Source organism: Carlito syrichta, unplaced genomic scaffold (genome assembly GCF_000164805.1).
Source record: "Carlito syrichta isolate Samal-C Ts95f unplaced genomic scaffold, Tarsius_syrichta-2.0.1 Scaffold314029, whole genome shotgun sequence".
In the NCBI taxonomy this organism is placed as follows: domain Eukaryota; kingdom Metazoa; phylum Chordata; class Mammalia; order Primates; family Tarsiidae; genus Carlito; species Carlito syrichta.
Window position 1 is genome coordinate 135217 of NW_007258125.1, and position 16590 is coordinate 151806.

A 16590-nucleotide genomic window follows, 5' to 3' on the forward strand; every position below is an offset into this window, starting at 1 on the left:
GGAAGATTAGTAACGTGAACTAGGCCACTGATGTCAGGAGCAGCCACTGCAGTGCCATCCAACAGCATTAAGAACAAATACCCAGAAAGGCAGTTAATAATCAGAGATGAGCAAGAAAACAGGAAACACACCTGAAGAAAGCCTGAATTTAGAGCGGAGTTTTCTACAAAGACTTTTCTAAATGACACACTATCATATGATAAATACTAACTGAATCTCTAAGAAATTACATATATGTGTACATATTGCATATGAATATATGTACACATTACATACATGTATCTCATTACATGTGTGTATATATGTATTACATATGTATATGTATATAAACATGATATATAGTTCACCTACATTCTTGCTTTCCCAACTGTACACAAAAAGTATACTGTGGGTGATATTTCCTCATCACACAATATCGATTGCTTTTGTCACTATGTCATTGATCAATGTCATATAACTCAAACTTTCATTAAATAGATTTGAATTGTTGATTGAACTCCAATATCTATCCTCAAATGTACCAATTTGTCTCTAAACAGGAGACATTTTATCTCTCAATTTATTTTTTATTCAATGCATGTTTATTTCAATAATCACTGATTGAGCGATTCTGCCAGGGAAACAACGTAAATAAGACACTCTCTGTCTTCAGAATTTTATTATCAAAACATGGAAACAAACATTATATAACATTCTGTAACCAAAAAATGGACATTAATTTTTATAGGGTGCCATTAGTTAGTACTAGCAATAAATAAAATTAATAAATTAGCATAAAGGAATACATAGAATTTGAGTAAAATCTGAAAGAAGAAGATTGTGGTGTCATAATATGATAACACAACGTGTGGCTATTGCATGTAGTACTGAGATTACAAGTATGGTTTCAGTTTTGCAACATAATAGTTCTACCACACTGTGAAAGCAACTTAACTTCTCTGTGTCTTTATAGTTCCCTGATCTCTAAACTAGGGATAATAATAGTGAAATAATGTGATTATTGTTATATTCATGAGAACATCTGAGAGTATTTATGAAGACTAAGAAAAATAATATACCTGAAGGGCCTAATTAATAAACGCTAAATAAATATTAGTGGTTATTAATGACTGCTGTTTACACTTAAAAATAAATATTGACGTGATTTGTAATTTCAAGAAATTTTTTGAACAGGGAGGAACGACTTGCAGAAAATATTGCAGGAACATTATTACTTCATGGTACATCAGAAAGCAATAAATACAGAGACAAAAACAGCACTATAAGTCAACAACCAAGTAATGACTTCTAGGGAAGAGACAGAGATGACAGGATGATTTTGTTCATTGGAGCATCATGTAGGAGACCAGCTTATAAATGTGTCTTAGATGGTGCATAAGATAAGAAGGGGGAGAAAACTGAGGCTACAATTCAAAATCACAGAAAAAGAAAAAGTATCTTCACCAAAATATGAAGTAGAAGTCCCATATGCAGACACTCAAGAAAGGTCTGTACAAAAAAACCTCTGAGAAAAAGAAAGATGCAGGGAAGGTAGATCAATGCGGTTTGCTGAAATGCTAGAAAAGTATAGGATTTGTCTAAAGAAGTAGTCACTGGAAGTTGTAGAGAGTGCTTTAGGAATAAGTAGAGCTGTGAGAAAAAACAAATTGCAGAGTGTAAGGGAGTTGGTGAAGAAGTGGCAGTAAGAGGTGCAGAGATGTGACAGGAAGTATACAACTAAGAACAGCCACTCTATCTTGAGTTATCTAAGACATTGATGACTCAGGGCTAAGCAAGATTATAATTCCTTTTTGGTTCAATTTCAATTTTAATAAAAAACATTTTAAATGAGTTCTGCTTTTTTCATACAATCGGGTGAGTATTTATTTTTAAATGATTGGTCATTTTCAGGTTATTAGAATGACAAAGATAGGCATCTGCCTTACATTATTATTAATTTTATACCCATTGATTAGATTGTGATTAGTCCTTTTACAGATTGTTCTGTCTCAACAGAACAATTGAGAGTGTCTGAATATCAATACTTGGCTATTCTAAGCTACATTGGAAATTACCTCGGTGTGTGTATGAATGTGTGTGTGTGTGTGTGTGTGTGTGTGTGTGTGTGTGTGTGTGTGTGTGTGTGTGTGTGTTAGTAGAAAGATAATTTTCTAAGCACCATCATTTAGTCTTCTGTTTATCAAGACCCCTTTTTATTCTGTCTCTCTAGATTTCTTGCTTTCCGGGATATACACATGGGCTTCAAGAGAACCTACTTCAATCTACAAAAGTACTGAAGTAATCCTTCAAGGCATAGGTCAGAAGAAAGAAGTCACAGAGTTTGTAAATCAGAACCTGATTACTGGCAAATTGTTGCTGAAGCTTTCAAACCTAGACCCTAGAACTAAAACCAGTTTAGAGGTCCAAGGAGATACAAAGATGAGATAAGAAATGCAAGTGTAGGCACAACATAATGAAAGAACACAGCCAAGCTTCTATCTTATATTATCTATATTGACAAAAAATTTAAAAACATGATTTTCCTTGCCTAAAATGTATTTTAGCTGTGTATTACATGTGTATAATTATATATGCTTATGCAAAGTACTTAATAATCATTCTTAATTTTATAACTTAAACAGACTTAAAAATAACTATTGCACTGTAATGTGATCAGGAACAGATAATGTTAACATTAGGAAGAAATTCTGCATCAATCATAAAAATAGGAAACTCAAAGAATACGGGATTTTAAAAAAATGTTGCATGATTCAGGGAAAAAAGTGAGTGTCCCCAAAATAAGAATACTGCAGTCTATGAGGTTCTTGCGTTGCTCTTCTATGTGACAGTTTATGATGGTCTGGAAACATGAACCATTTGATCATTTAACTCCTGTCGCAGAGGTACTATATTTATTTAACCACCTCTTCTTCTTTTTTTTTTTTTTGAGTTGGAGTCTCACTCTGTCACCCGGCCACCGCAGCCTTGACCTGCTGGGCTCCGGCGATCCTTGTGCCTTAGCCTTCCACGCAGCTGTCCATGTAGCTGGAACTATAGGCGCGTGCTACCACACCCGCTAATTTTTTGATTTATTGTAGAGATGAGGTCTCGCCTGCAGGCGGATCTCGAACCCACGGACTCAGGCAATCCACTCACCTCAGCCTCCCAAAGGCGCGGGATTACAGGCTGAGCCACCGAGCCCGGCTAACCACTTCTTCTTAAAGTTTCTAAAAGGAGGAAATATCTTGCTCAAAAACGTGAATATTTTGGCTCGTTGGGTAGCTTTATATTTCTTATAACCCTATCATCAACATTGTGATTTGTATGCCACTCCCTCTTTTTCTAGTATAGTTTAAGATTTTTATATCAAAGTTTATGGAATGATTTATGTACTTTTCAGTTAAAGGTTATTAAATAAAGTAAAACAAATTTAGTTACAGTTTTAATTCAACGTTATAAATAATATTTCTTTTTATTTTTAGTTGTCAAAAAGTAATTGTACATATAGGATACAGAGTGACATTTCAATACATGTATATAAATTTGAGATTATCAAATCAGAGTAATTAAGATCTTTCATATGTATCACTTCTTTGTGTTGGAAACATCCAAAAGCCTTTTGAACTTTTTAATCACATACAATAAATTATTGTTAATGTATTCACCCTACTGTACTATAGAACACTAGAACTTATTCCTCTTGTCTAACTGTAGTTTAGAATCTATTAACCAACTGTTCCTTAGCCTTCTCTATCCTTTAATTTTCCCTCTAATAACAATAATTCTACTCTCTACTTCAAATAGCTCAGTTTTCTTTTCTTTAGCTTTCATATGAGGTTTTTTTGTTTTGTTTTTACTTTTTTTTTTTTTACCTGACTTATTTCACTTAACATAATTTCCTACAGTTTTATCAATATGGTCTCGAATGACAGAATTAAATTCCCCCTCTTCCCTTCTTTCTTTGTTTCTTTCTTTCTTTGTTTCTTTATTTCTCTCTTTCTTTCTTCTTGTCTATGTTACTCTCTCATAAATGTAACTAGTATAATGTAATGGCACTCTACTTCATGACTCCTGGATCCATTGATAAAATTAAAGCTTCCAGCCGGGCTCGGTGGCTCAGCCTGTAATCCCGTGCCTTTGGGAGGCTGAGGTGAGTGGATTACCGGAGCCCGCGGGTTCGAGACCAGTCTGGGCAGGCGAGACCTCATCTCTATGGTAAATCAAAAAATCAGCTGGGCGTGGTAACGTATGCCTGTAATTCCGGCTACTCGCAAGGCTGAGGCAGAAGGATCGCCGGAGCCCAGCAGGCGAGGCTGCGGTGGCCGGGAGCGGCCACTGCACTCCAGTCTGGGTGACCGAGTGATACTCCAACTCAAAAAAAAAAAAAAAAAATTAAAGCTTCCAGTTATCTACACATCTACACTTTAGTATCTGACCTTAGAACATGGTCACAAACTTCAATGATTGGCATCTCTATCACACCACTAATTTTCCATGACATATCTAATGATAAACATGAAAATAAAACTAGAAATATTCCTCAGGCTTCACTTAAAGTTTCATGTGAATCATTAAGCTCTCCAAGGAAACTATAGTTATTGATACTTTTAAAATAAAATGTAATTTAATAAAGTCAAGTTCTTAAGGTGCTTGCTAAATTTTGAAAGATATTAAAAAGAACACAGATGTGCACATGAGCTTGACATTCATTTATAGCTAAATATATAAATTTACTTTCAAAAGTATAAATAATTTTTCATTAATAATGAGAAATATTTTTAAAAAGATAAAAAATGTTAGTAGTCATTAGCTATATGCTAGATGTTGTGTGAAATGTATAAAATTGAGTTTCAGAGATTTATTATTTATAAGAATACTGAGCCTCAGCAAGTGATATGAATTACTGAGGCTGTAAAGAGGGTTCCTTCATAGAGTTGTTCTGGTTGTTCGCTATATAAAGGTTCCATTCATATCATTTAAATCATAAATATACGTTAGTTTATGTAATAACTCTAAGGGCAGGATAGAAGATTTCTGGCTGCAAAACTAAATGCTTGAGCAGTGAGAGAGAACCTCCTGGTAAATATATGTTGGCATTTATGATCTGTACACACTCAGAGAATATCTCTTTCACTCTCTTGCTATTTCTATTTCTCCCAAATACATACATGTCACATATGTTCAGATATACAAAGGGGAGACCAAAAAAAAAAACCCGGAATTATTTTTTGCTTGGCAGCACTCCCTGCAGTACAGCATTTGTCCCTGAGATAAGTGTTCTAGGAACCCATTTGCATCAGTGTACTAGCTAGCATCATTGTGAGAGGCTGCATTCAGCTTCAGTGAATTTTTTGGGGGGGAGAGGAGATTCTTGCAGCAGTTTGCCCATTTCCTGATTTGCCAGCACACCTGACTACACCGCATTGAGTTTTCAGCAGTTTTTGAACAAAAATAGCATGACTTCTGTGCCCTACCCTTCTTATTAACTCAATCTCACCCTACCCAACCAATTTCTTTTCTTTTTTTTTTTTTTTTTTTAGTAACTTGTTTTCCCAGATGAAAAAACTCCACAAAGGGAAACATTTTGCTCATGTACAAGAAGTGAAACAAAAACAGCAGAAGCACTAAAAGACATCAAAATTGACGAGTTCAAAAACTGTTTTGAGCAGTGGAAAAAATCTCTACAGGTGTATTGCATCAAACAGTGAGTTCTTTGACAGCAACGGAAGTTTAAACACATCAGAATAAATACGCAACTTTTTATAAATAAATATCATTTTTAAAGAGGTCTTTCTCATGCACACACATTCACAGACTCATTGGCACACAAACTTTTTGTAAAACTCCTCTATTACTTGGTTCAAAGTTTCTCATAATATTATGATATAATTTTTTCAAAAAACACTTTTCTTATCTGATTGTGGGAGAATATATATTCATTCAAAATTAAAATTTAAAAATTCAGAGGAAATAATAAGTTCAAATAAAACCTACCCATTACTCACATAACATCTTCCTTTCATTCTCTCACTTCTTTTTATTATTAATTCACATACATAAAACTATATCAACAAAAACATAAACCTTGTAGACAACTTAATTTATTAACATCACTCATAAATATATTATAACAATGGCTGTGTTTTACATACTTTTATTTATTTATTTATTTTTTTGAGTTGAAGTCTCACTCTGTCGCCCAGACTGGAGTACAATGGCCGCACCCGGCCACCGCAGCCTCGACCTGTTGGGCTCCGGCAATCCTTCTGCCTCAGCCTTCCAAGTAGCTAGAACTACAGGCCCGTGCTACCTCACCCGGCTAGTTTTTTGTTTTTGTTTTTGTTTTTTAATTGTAGAGTTGAGGTCTCACCAAGTTGTCCAGGCAGTTCTCGAACCCATGGGCTCAGGCAATTCACTCATCTCAGCCTCCCAAGGCGCGGGATTACAGGCTGAGCCACTGAGCCTGGCTTACATATCTTTCATTTCCCACAATATACAATTTAGCACATGGCCCTATTTTCTCTGCTTCCCAAGGACACTTCATCCCAGGCTTCCCACACTCAATTGGGAATCAGGACTAATGTTCCAATTCAAATAAAAATCATCATGATCAGTAATGATTAAAAGATAAGTTAAATATCAGTTTCAATGCCCTTTTTATGGGGGAAAATACAACAAAATGATTTACCATAAACTACAATTCTGTTATGTTTTCTAATTTTCTAGTAGCTCTATCAGTAAGATAAATTCTTAATTTTTAAATTTAATTAATACTATCAACCTATTTATGTTATTAATACTTGCTTAGACATGGGAGGAGAGACCCCCCTCCCAAAAAACTGGTTTATTTATTAAAAATTATGTATTTATTCTTACATGTTTAAACTTAGGTCGCCTGCAAAGCACTCTCCATTTGATACAATTCGCCTGTCAAGATGCTTTGTCCACTGCTCAAAACAGTTTTTGAACTCGTCAATTTTGATATATTTTAGTGCTTCTACATTTTTTTTCTCGTCTTTCATATGAGTAAATTGTTTCCCTTTGAGGACTTTATTTTTTAGTCCAGGGAAACAAGCAAACAAAAAATGTCCCTCGATTTCACTGAAGCTGAATGCAGTCTCCCACAACAACACTAGCTGGCACACTGAAACCTATAGCCTCCTAGAACACTTACTTGGAGAGTGAGCTTGTACTACAAGGAGTCTGCACTGCAAAAAATAACTGGTTATTTTGGGTTTTCTCCTCATAAAATCATCAACCAAATGAAACATTCGTTACGGAAAAGGCCACCTACAAATTTTATTATTACATTTAAATCATCCCAACAATTTGAATGAGAAATTTGAAGATTCAAAACTTACCAAAGTTTTCAAGTAAATAATATTGTTATAAAATATTATAATAATAATTATGCAATATATTTTTGCTTAGAATCAATTTAACATATGTTAATACTAACATATTCCATTTTAAGATAAAACGTTTATTAAATATAAAGTAATATTTTTCCTTCCAACTTGCTTATTTCTAATAAAGAAAATGCATAGAAAAGCATAAGTAATGATTCTTAATTAAAAGTCCAAAGGGTGCTTTTCTTACATTAATACGATAGATAAAAACCTAGACTGTTAACAATAATCATCGTAGGATAGTTTTAATTTGTTTACTTTATTTTTCTTTGAAGTTCCTAACTATATAAATAAATTTATTCTCAACTATCACATCGGGCTTATCCTACCAGTTGGACTATCTATGACAAGAGTGTTCCTTTCCTTTTCATCTTTTCTTGCATGTTTCTATGCTTTTTATGACTGTCTTAATTGTCTTATTCAACCTAGCCACATACCTGCACCCCCAAACAGTTGTATAAATAATTTACTTCAAGATTTTCATCCCACACATTCCAATTTAATAGTGGTTTGTGTTAGTCCTGATTTATGTAGTCTTGATTTCATCCTTGCATAGTGTGGGCTCACAATTTTATGTGCATTAAAAATAAACCAATTATGAAAACCATTTTCAGTCACATGTAACTGAACAATTGAATAACGCCAGAGTTAAAGAGTCCAACTGAACAATTGAATAACGCCAGAGTTAAAGAGTCCCTAATTGAGGGAAGGCTGAAAGAAGTAAAGAGCTGGGGAAAGACCTAAGGAAAGCCTCCTAACTGTGACTCTAGGAAGTAATCTGCAAGCATAGTACTTTAAGAGTCAGCCATATTGTACTCTATCACTATCAAGTCTGAAGTTCATTATGCTTCAGAAAATTGACTAAGTGATGACCAACAGTAACATGATAATCTTATATTAGAGATATGGCCAGTACATTTATAAAACACTAAGTGCTATAAGGATTTATGAAAGAAACTCCCAACAGTATTACAGGTTAAACCAGAAGTGATTTCTTCTGTTAACTTAAATTAATTTGTTAAAAAGTGCATGTTTTATGAACATTTAATGTGACAAATGACAGAGGGTGCATACATTCTTGTTCAATGTCAACACCAGATATGAACTGTGCCAATTCGCAGGAGTGTTCAAGAGATTAAACTGCTTACTATATGAAAATAGATACTAAGGTAAATTATTCTGCAAATTCCAAAAAAGGTCTATCCCTCACACTATTGAGGTCTGAGGATGTCTTAATATATGCACAACTTGAATACTTTTGGGGATAAGGCCAAACTAATTCATCTATCTTCAGACCAATAGGTTTAACAAAGCAAAGCACAAAAGAAATGCACATTATTTGCTACCACTAAGAGCAACTAGTTAACAGGGAAACAGGAATAAAAAAATAGTTGCTCATCCATGCTCTGTAAATGTCAAATAAATCTTGATTAAAAATAATGGAAAGTTGGCTGGACTCTGTGGCTCAGTCTGTAATCCCAGCACTTTGGGAGGCCGAGGTGAGTGGATTGCCTGAGCCTGCGGGTTCGAGACCCTCCTGGGCAACTTGGCGAGACCTCATCTCCACAATAAATCAAAAATTAGCCGGGCATGGTAGCGCATGCTGTATTTCCAACTACTCAGAAGGCTGAGGCGGAAGGATCGCCGGAGCCCAGCAAGTCGAGGCTGCGGTGGCCGGGAGCGGCCACTGCACTCTAGTCTGGGCGACCATGTGAGACTCTCACTCAAAAAAATAAATAAATAAAATAAAAGATACATAAAAAAATGAATAATGGAAAGTTAAAAAGAAAGTTAAAAAAATGAAAAATTTGTGTTTTTTAATATTTTGGATAGCAAGATTCTAGGGAGGGAGCACTGTCCCTCCTTTTATTCTATCAAAGTATTATATGTATTCTAACTCTCATTACACTATTTTTAAAGACAGAGTCTTCCAATTCTGAAATACATAAGAGGCAGATTTGGCCTCTGTAGACATAACATATTAAGGGGATCCCAAGGAGCCTGAAGACTAATACATCTTTCTAAAGTAAAGGGAAAAACTTAAGAAGACCAATACCAATTTTAAAAAAATTTTTATATTCTTCCCAAATAAAATAGTGGGGAATAAAATACTGCAATGCCCAATTAATGTGCTAACACTAAAACTCTTTATGATTTCTAGTTGCAACCCTCTCAAGGGGTCACATTTTATTGTCTTTTGTATTTATAACTTCCTTTGTGATCTTTGTTTGTATTTATTCAAGGGTTAGTAAATAAAATTTAATATTTCTTATAGCAATTAAGCATTTGCTTAGTGAGAATAGTATTCAAATAAAGGTCAGGCATTAGATTTTTCTATTATATTGCATTCCTACTTCCACACTGCAATTCTTATTAAGAAACAAAATACATCTGATTTCACTTTTAAAAGCTTATTTTAGTTAAGGTAAATTACTGCTCAGAGAAACTAACCTTTAAAAATACACTACAAATTAGTATTGTTCTTTGCTGTAGTGTGTTTGGTTTTCAATGTAATATCAGAAATCCTGGCTAGCTCTAAAGGTCAGACTGAAATCAACCTTACTTACCATCGTCGTATTGGCCCACGCAGATAGCAAAAACAGAGCCAAGTATGATCCCTGAAGCCAAACATCTCCAGAGATAAAACTGTTGAAACATCTTCTGTCAAACTCCACTCAAAGCTGATCTGAAATATTAAAAGGGAGAAGGAAACATTTGACATGTTCATTAATCTCTTAGAGGTAAACATAGCTGTCACAGCACAGAAAAGCCTTAATGACTTCATAGTTAATTACCTGTGCCACACTATCCATTAACAAAGTAACACACTTGTTTAATGCTCTGGAACTCCTTATCAACATGAATTTGCAGACAAGTAATCTCTAAGGAAAGGCATCTTTTTCTGTTATTTAATTTGAGAGCAAGTTGTTTGAGAAGTTAACATACTATTATCAGACGCCGGCTTTAAAATTGAGACCTCATGAGTAAATCAAATGTTAATCAGTTTAAGTTATTAACCTTATGTTGTCTATAGTACAACTGTTTGATAAAGTACACATTACTATAATTTCAGATGGTAAAACTTGTTAGTATCTTATATGAGAATTTCAATGAAGGTAGAAAAGCCCATCATTAAAATTGCAAATATTTTCTAGTAGTGATAAAAGACCGATTTACCTATGCCAAGAAAGACTATTTTTAAAAACTGTCAATTTTTAAAACATTTGTTTCATGAAGCATTTGGATGTATTTCATTTTAATTCCTTTGCTTTACTTAGCAACCTCTCAGTAAGTTAAAATAAAGAAAATAAACGGATTAAGAAGGCAGTGACCTGTGACCACACTGGAAAACCTTGTTGAAAGAATGACATACTCAGTTTATTTGCAAATTGAAGAAATTATTTACACAGAATGGCTCAAAATGCCCCTGATTATAGACTGTAGCAGAACAGGGATTAGAACTCCATTTCTCAAATTCACAGGTTCCAAACTTAAATGCCTACAGAGGACAAACAGACAAAAGAAAAGAGTAAATTAGCCTAAGGGGACAATAGGGATGGTGGAAACTGTGACAAACTGCACAGTGCAAGGTTTTCCAGAGACCAGCTGGTGTTCAACTTCTGTCAATGGTTGTCATGTGGGAATAAAAGCCAGTGTTGCCAAGCCTTCTGATTTTCCAGGAGAAGGCAGAAATCCAAATTTCATGTGGAAAATCTGCCCAGTGTTTAGATGAGTGTGCATTCTCTTTATAAGGCTAAATGCTTCTGGCAGGTCATGTTGGTTTCTGAAGTTCTCCAGTTTCCTACATCTGTCCAGGATTCTCTCCACTAGGCTAGATGTGGATAACGTTTATCAGAAGGTACAAAGGAATTATTTTAATTTTGTTTACATCTACATTTTATTTTATTCATTTTTATTTTACTTTTGTGTGCTTTATAATGTTTATTTGTACAATGGAATAGATGAATATGCATAATTTATTCTAAAATTATAGTACATGTACATGCTCATTTTTTTCTCATGGGATACAAAACTCTTGAACTTCAAAGTCCACATCTTTGTTCATATACATTTTAATCTGGAATCTATACTTCTTTTGTATCTTTATCTTGGAGTAAAGAAGCTTCTTTTTACCTGGTCCTCTCACATTCTGTTTTTCATAACTGATAAAGTGCTTACATATCTTTTAGGTACAGATAGCACAAAAAAGAGCTCATCATTAAATGTCAAGAAAGCAGAATAATCCACATTTACTTGTAGAATATAAAATAAAGTTGACCGATGCTGGTGGGAGCACATAAAGCAGTGGATAAGAGTGTGGCTCATTTTAAAAGTCAAGCACATCAACTTACTAGTTATGTGACTTTGAAGAAATTAAAAGCATCTCTGTACCACTTTCCTCATTATAAAAATGGAGATAAAATAATATCCAGTTCATAAAATTGTTTTAAACATTAAGTGAATATAAGTGCATGCTTAGTACAGTACCTCAGAGTGAGCACCCCTAAAACTTAATATTTGCATTTTTGACTCAGCATCTATGAACTTTTCAAAGTGCTGAAACATATATTTTCGCAATCAGTCTTTAGCAAAGTCTGTATGGGAGGTATTATTATCCTCATTTTGTGGAGGAAAGGTCACGCTCACAGAAGATTAGTGACTGGCTCAAGGTTATACACTGGCAAATGACTTAACGGGCTGTAAAGTGCTTGAGTTTGAAATCTTTGCCTATTCTATTACAGAAAAAGACTGGGAAACTTCCCAAAGAACACATGGTTCAGATGCTTTTAAGAGATATGGAGACCTAGAATGAATCAGTGTGTTTCTTCCCTTAAATCCGAGAGACAGAAATATTCCATCTTCTTCCCCAAAGTGTTATAGCCCTACTAAGATTTATGCAAGGAATAGCTTCAACTCATCTTTTGTTTTAAGTATGACATTAAGAAATAAAACACCAGTATTTAAAATTTTTAGAGAGAGGAAATATCAAAAAAATTATTAGAGGAAACTTGAATAAAAGTAATATATTAGTAGAAAACAAGAGGACACAGTTGTGTTCCTTTGTGAGCCCTTTGTCTGCAAACTTGACTTTCCTCTTACTAGTTTAGATTTAGTATTATGCTCTCAGAGATTATGCTATTTACTTTCATTTCTGACTCAAACCAATTTGGTTTTATCTACAGTCTTCAAGATAAAAGGAGTCTGATAGGCTATCATAAAAAATTATTAATGTCACTGCTATTATTATGCCTCCAGAAATAGAATATCTTGATCTGTGACCTTGCACATTTTTATTAGAGGATCATACTTATATTTTCGAAGCCTTCATAATAAAAACTTGCATAAAATTTGTATAGAATAGAAATAGTTCTTACTACCTAGAGGAATAAGATAATTTTGAGAAATGTGCTATATTTGTTTGTTTTTGAATTATGGGAAAGAGAATAACTTCAATACCTGTTTTTCACAACTCCATTTATATCTGCATTATTTTCACAGACATTTTAATCACCTCAGTAGGCTCAATATTTACAGTAACTTGAAAGAAAGCTATGACACACCATTTCAACCTGATATCCTTCAAATAGAACACATATTGACAATGAGAAATCTCGCTTTCTAAATAAAGATACCTCCTAGAAAGAAGTAGGGTTTCTCCCATTAAAACTTCAGGACCAGCATGTTTAGTACAATTCAGTTTTCATCAACAGTCTATTTTCCAGTGGCACTTTTCCTTCATATGAGTTTAGAAAAGAGACTATTAGCTTTACAATTTCCAGAATAGCAGGGAAAGGTGTTATAAGCAATAGAACCTAAAATTTTGCCAAATGATTACAAATAAACAAAAGGCATTTCAAACAACCCCTCCAAGTTGATGCCATGCCTTTACCATAAATTTCATAGCAAATTCTTGCCATGTCTCTTAAGTACAGATATTTCCTCTCCATTTCCTTGGATAATAATATTGTGTTCCAGACATCTGGGGCATGCTCAGTTCTAAAAAGGTATGTAGATGACCCATAAATAAATTAATTTCATTTTATTTTCAGAAAGTAATTAAATTGGTATATTCTATAAAGATGTGATTTTACAATCGTTATTTAGAAATAGTATTCTATCGTGAAAATTATTAGGGAAAATTTATTCTCCAACCATGTTATAATATTATATGTAAGTTGCTTGTATTTCATAGTAATTTATGATATATTTCCCTCAGACTTAAGAATACTTTACTACAAATACTCAAGTCACAATATATTGATTTTGAGTTTTACATCATATGTATTCCCTACAAGATAAAGCTCACATGAATCTGGCTTTCAATATTCTCAAATATTAGTTTATTCAACAAGTATTTATGGAGGATCTACTAGGTACCACTTACTCTTCTAGGCATTGGGAAATTTCAATGGAGAAATCTAACTAACTTCTCTCCTTTTGTGAATCTTATATTATGGCAAAATGAAAACAGAAAAACAGTAAACATAAATAAGTTACACAACTTGTTTAAAAAGGTCATGAATGATATGAAAATATCAGCTATTAATATCAAAATTATAATTTTACTGTATCCTTAATTCTCTATCAGTAAATAAAAGCAAAATTGCACAGAATACCAAAATGTTATCTAATAACATAACTGAATGAGAAATTTATGATGACAGTATAACTATCTACAACACTAGCAGATAGTATCTTAGATGTTGTGTAATACGCTGACTACATATTTCTGTACATATATTGGAAGGGAAACAAAGGTCTTTCACTTTCACTTTCCAATGTAAATCCAAAATCTGGCAATACACAAAGCTCTGCCCTTCACTCATTTATTTCTGCCCCCTGCTTCTGGGGTAGTTGTACTGACACATGGGAAAAGCAGTCAAGACTGACATCACAGCAGTATTCCTTTATTTTTGACAATGTTAACTTTTTCCCCCCCTCTGGCCCAGACTGCTAAATGGAGAGCCACTAATTTTCTTGAGATATCGAAGCTTGAAGCACTCAGTCATTACCATGATGAGAAATCCCATACTAATACTGTGTCAGGAAGCAAGTCGGAGGCTTACCGTGAAGTGGGAGCTATATGCATGCAGTCTGCCCTTCAACAGTTTATTCAGTCAAACCTCTGATCTCTGAGACAATCTACATAGATTTATAAAAATAAAACTTGTCATTGTTCTGTATTCTTTGCAAGAAATATATACACTCCACTTACTGGAATAATGGAAACTTCCTTCCAAAGCAACCTTAATTCAATTGGAAAACATGAGGTTTTCCACAGCCACTGCATCCCACCACACCACGTATGAATTTCTTTAAATGTGTTGCTAGAAACCTTTCTTCTACTTCAGTATGGTGGGAAACATTAATCATGTCTTTATCACTACAGAGCGTAGTTGTCACTCTTAAGCACAACCACATGAATCATCTTTTCTTCTTTTTTTTTTCCTCTCGTAATATGATCTTCAGGAAAATAAAATGTCAAAGATTCTCTCAGATATATTATTTATTTCTAAAATCACTTCTTACTAAATATTGATATGTAAATTTATTTTATATATTCATTTATAAATGTATTTGTTTGTAGATACTAATATAATATTTTATATATAATTATATCTACATTTATATATAACTTTATATAATATTTATACATGAATTCATGTAAAGAAGTATATTTATATTTTATTTCAGTTTATATAATAGATATGTAAATATGTTTAAAACATAGATATTGGTATTATCTCCCCTCCCCACCCCTTTTTTTAGTTACAAGTTTAGTTCACATTCAAGGATAGAAGTGGTCAGGATGTAGCTTTTTTGAGATAAGAATGAAAAGTAGCTGATGTTTTCATGGGACATTGTGAGGTCTAAGACAGTTCTCTACTCTGATCCAGTCAGATACGGATTACCATATCTTTGCTAGGGCTTGAAACTTTTTCGTGTGATACTGTGACTTAATATGCATTGAAGAAATGTGTATTAATTTGCTTTCTGATTGCACAGATATAGATAGATAGATAGATAGATAGATAGATAGATAGATAGATAGATAGATAGATATAGATAACCATCCTAAGTATGGTGAAATAAAATGAAGTTCATGTAAATAATTTCAAAAATGTGGAAAAGAGATTCATAAGAACTAAACTTGCCATCACTGCAATCATTTGTAATGTCTTGTATTTCAGTTATAACCATTTAAAATAACTGACAGTTAATAACTTTAAATAAAACTGATTTAACTCAAAATATATTTCCAGAAACTATATAACACAAATAAAGTAAGTCCAAGTTTAGACATTCTCCTTGTTAAACTTCAACGGACCTTTGAAAAAATCAGATAAGTACCTTAACATGTCTTTTGAGGTCTATCCATTTTTAAATGGTAGTTTTCATTATAAAACTTTAAATAAAAAGGGGAGGAACATTGGATTACTTTTTGGGGTAATGCTCTCTCTCAAGAAAATAAATTATGGACAAATATAATTATTTTATTCCATTTACACTTAAAGACTGTGTCCTAGTAGAAAAAGTCAATATTCAATTTAATAAATAACAATATAAACCATATGCTCTAATAATCTAGCCATACTAGTTGTTTTAATAAAATGTGAAAACATAAAACATGTTTTTAAATGAGTAGAAATTCAATGCCTATGTCTGCTATTGTTATTATATTAGATACTATTTTTAGTGTTTATACATGCATTTACTCATTTAGAATAAATTTTTTTAGTGCTTGTCAGACCGTTATCTTCCACTACAGATATAAACTTATTCTCTTTCCCTACAATGACTTTGCTGTTGAGAAAGCATGATACTTCATATTTTTCCCTAAAATATCAATTCATGGTACTTCTATAAAACTGTTGGGAGCCGGCCACGGAGGCTCACTGAGCGTTAGGGATCAGGGAGGGCCGTGGACCTCGAGACCGCTAGGACGTGTTCGAGAGCCGTAGACCCCATTTTCCTCCCCCTTTTGCCATGCAGCACAAGAACAACCTAAAGGAACTCTGCTGGCCTAAGATGAAGACTCTGTGACTGTGACAGGCATAGCTGACTCTAGAAACCCATTGTTCCTGTTTCCCATAAACTGCGGTATCGGCTTAGGTATTAGATATAATTCAAACTCAGGTCACATTTGGGAGCCTTTTATATGGTACAAGCTTCTTTATAAGATTTAAAAGAATATTTATAG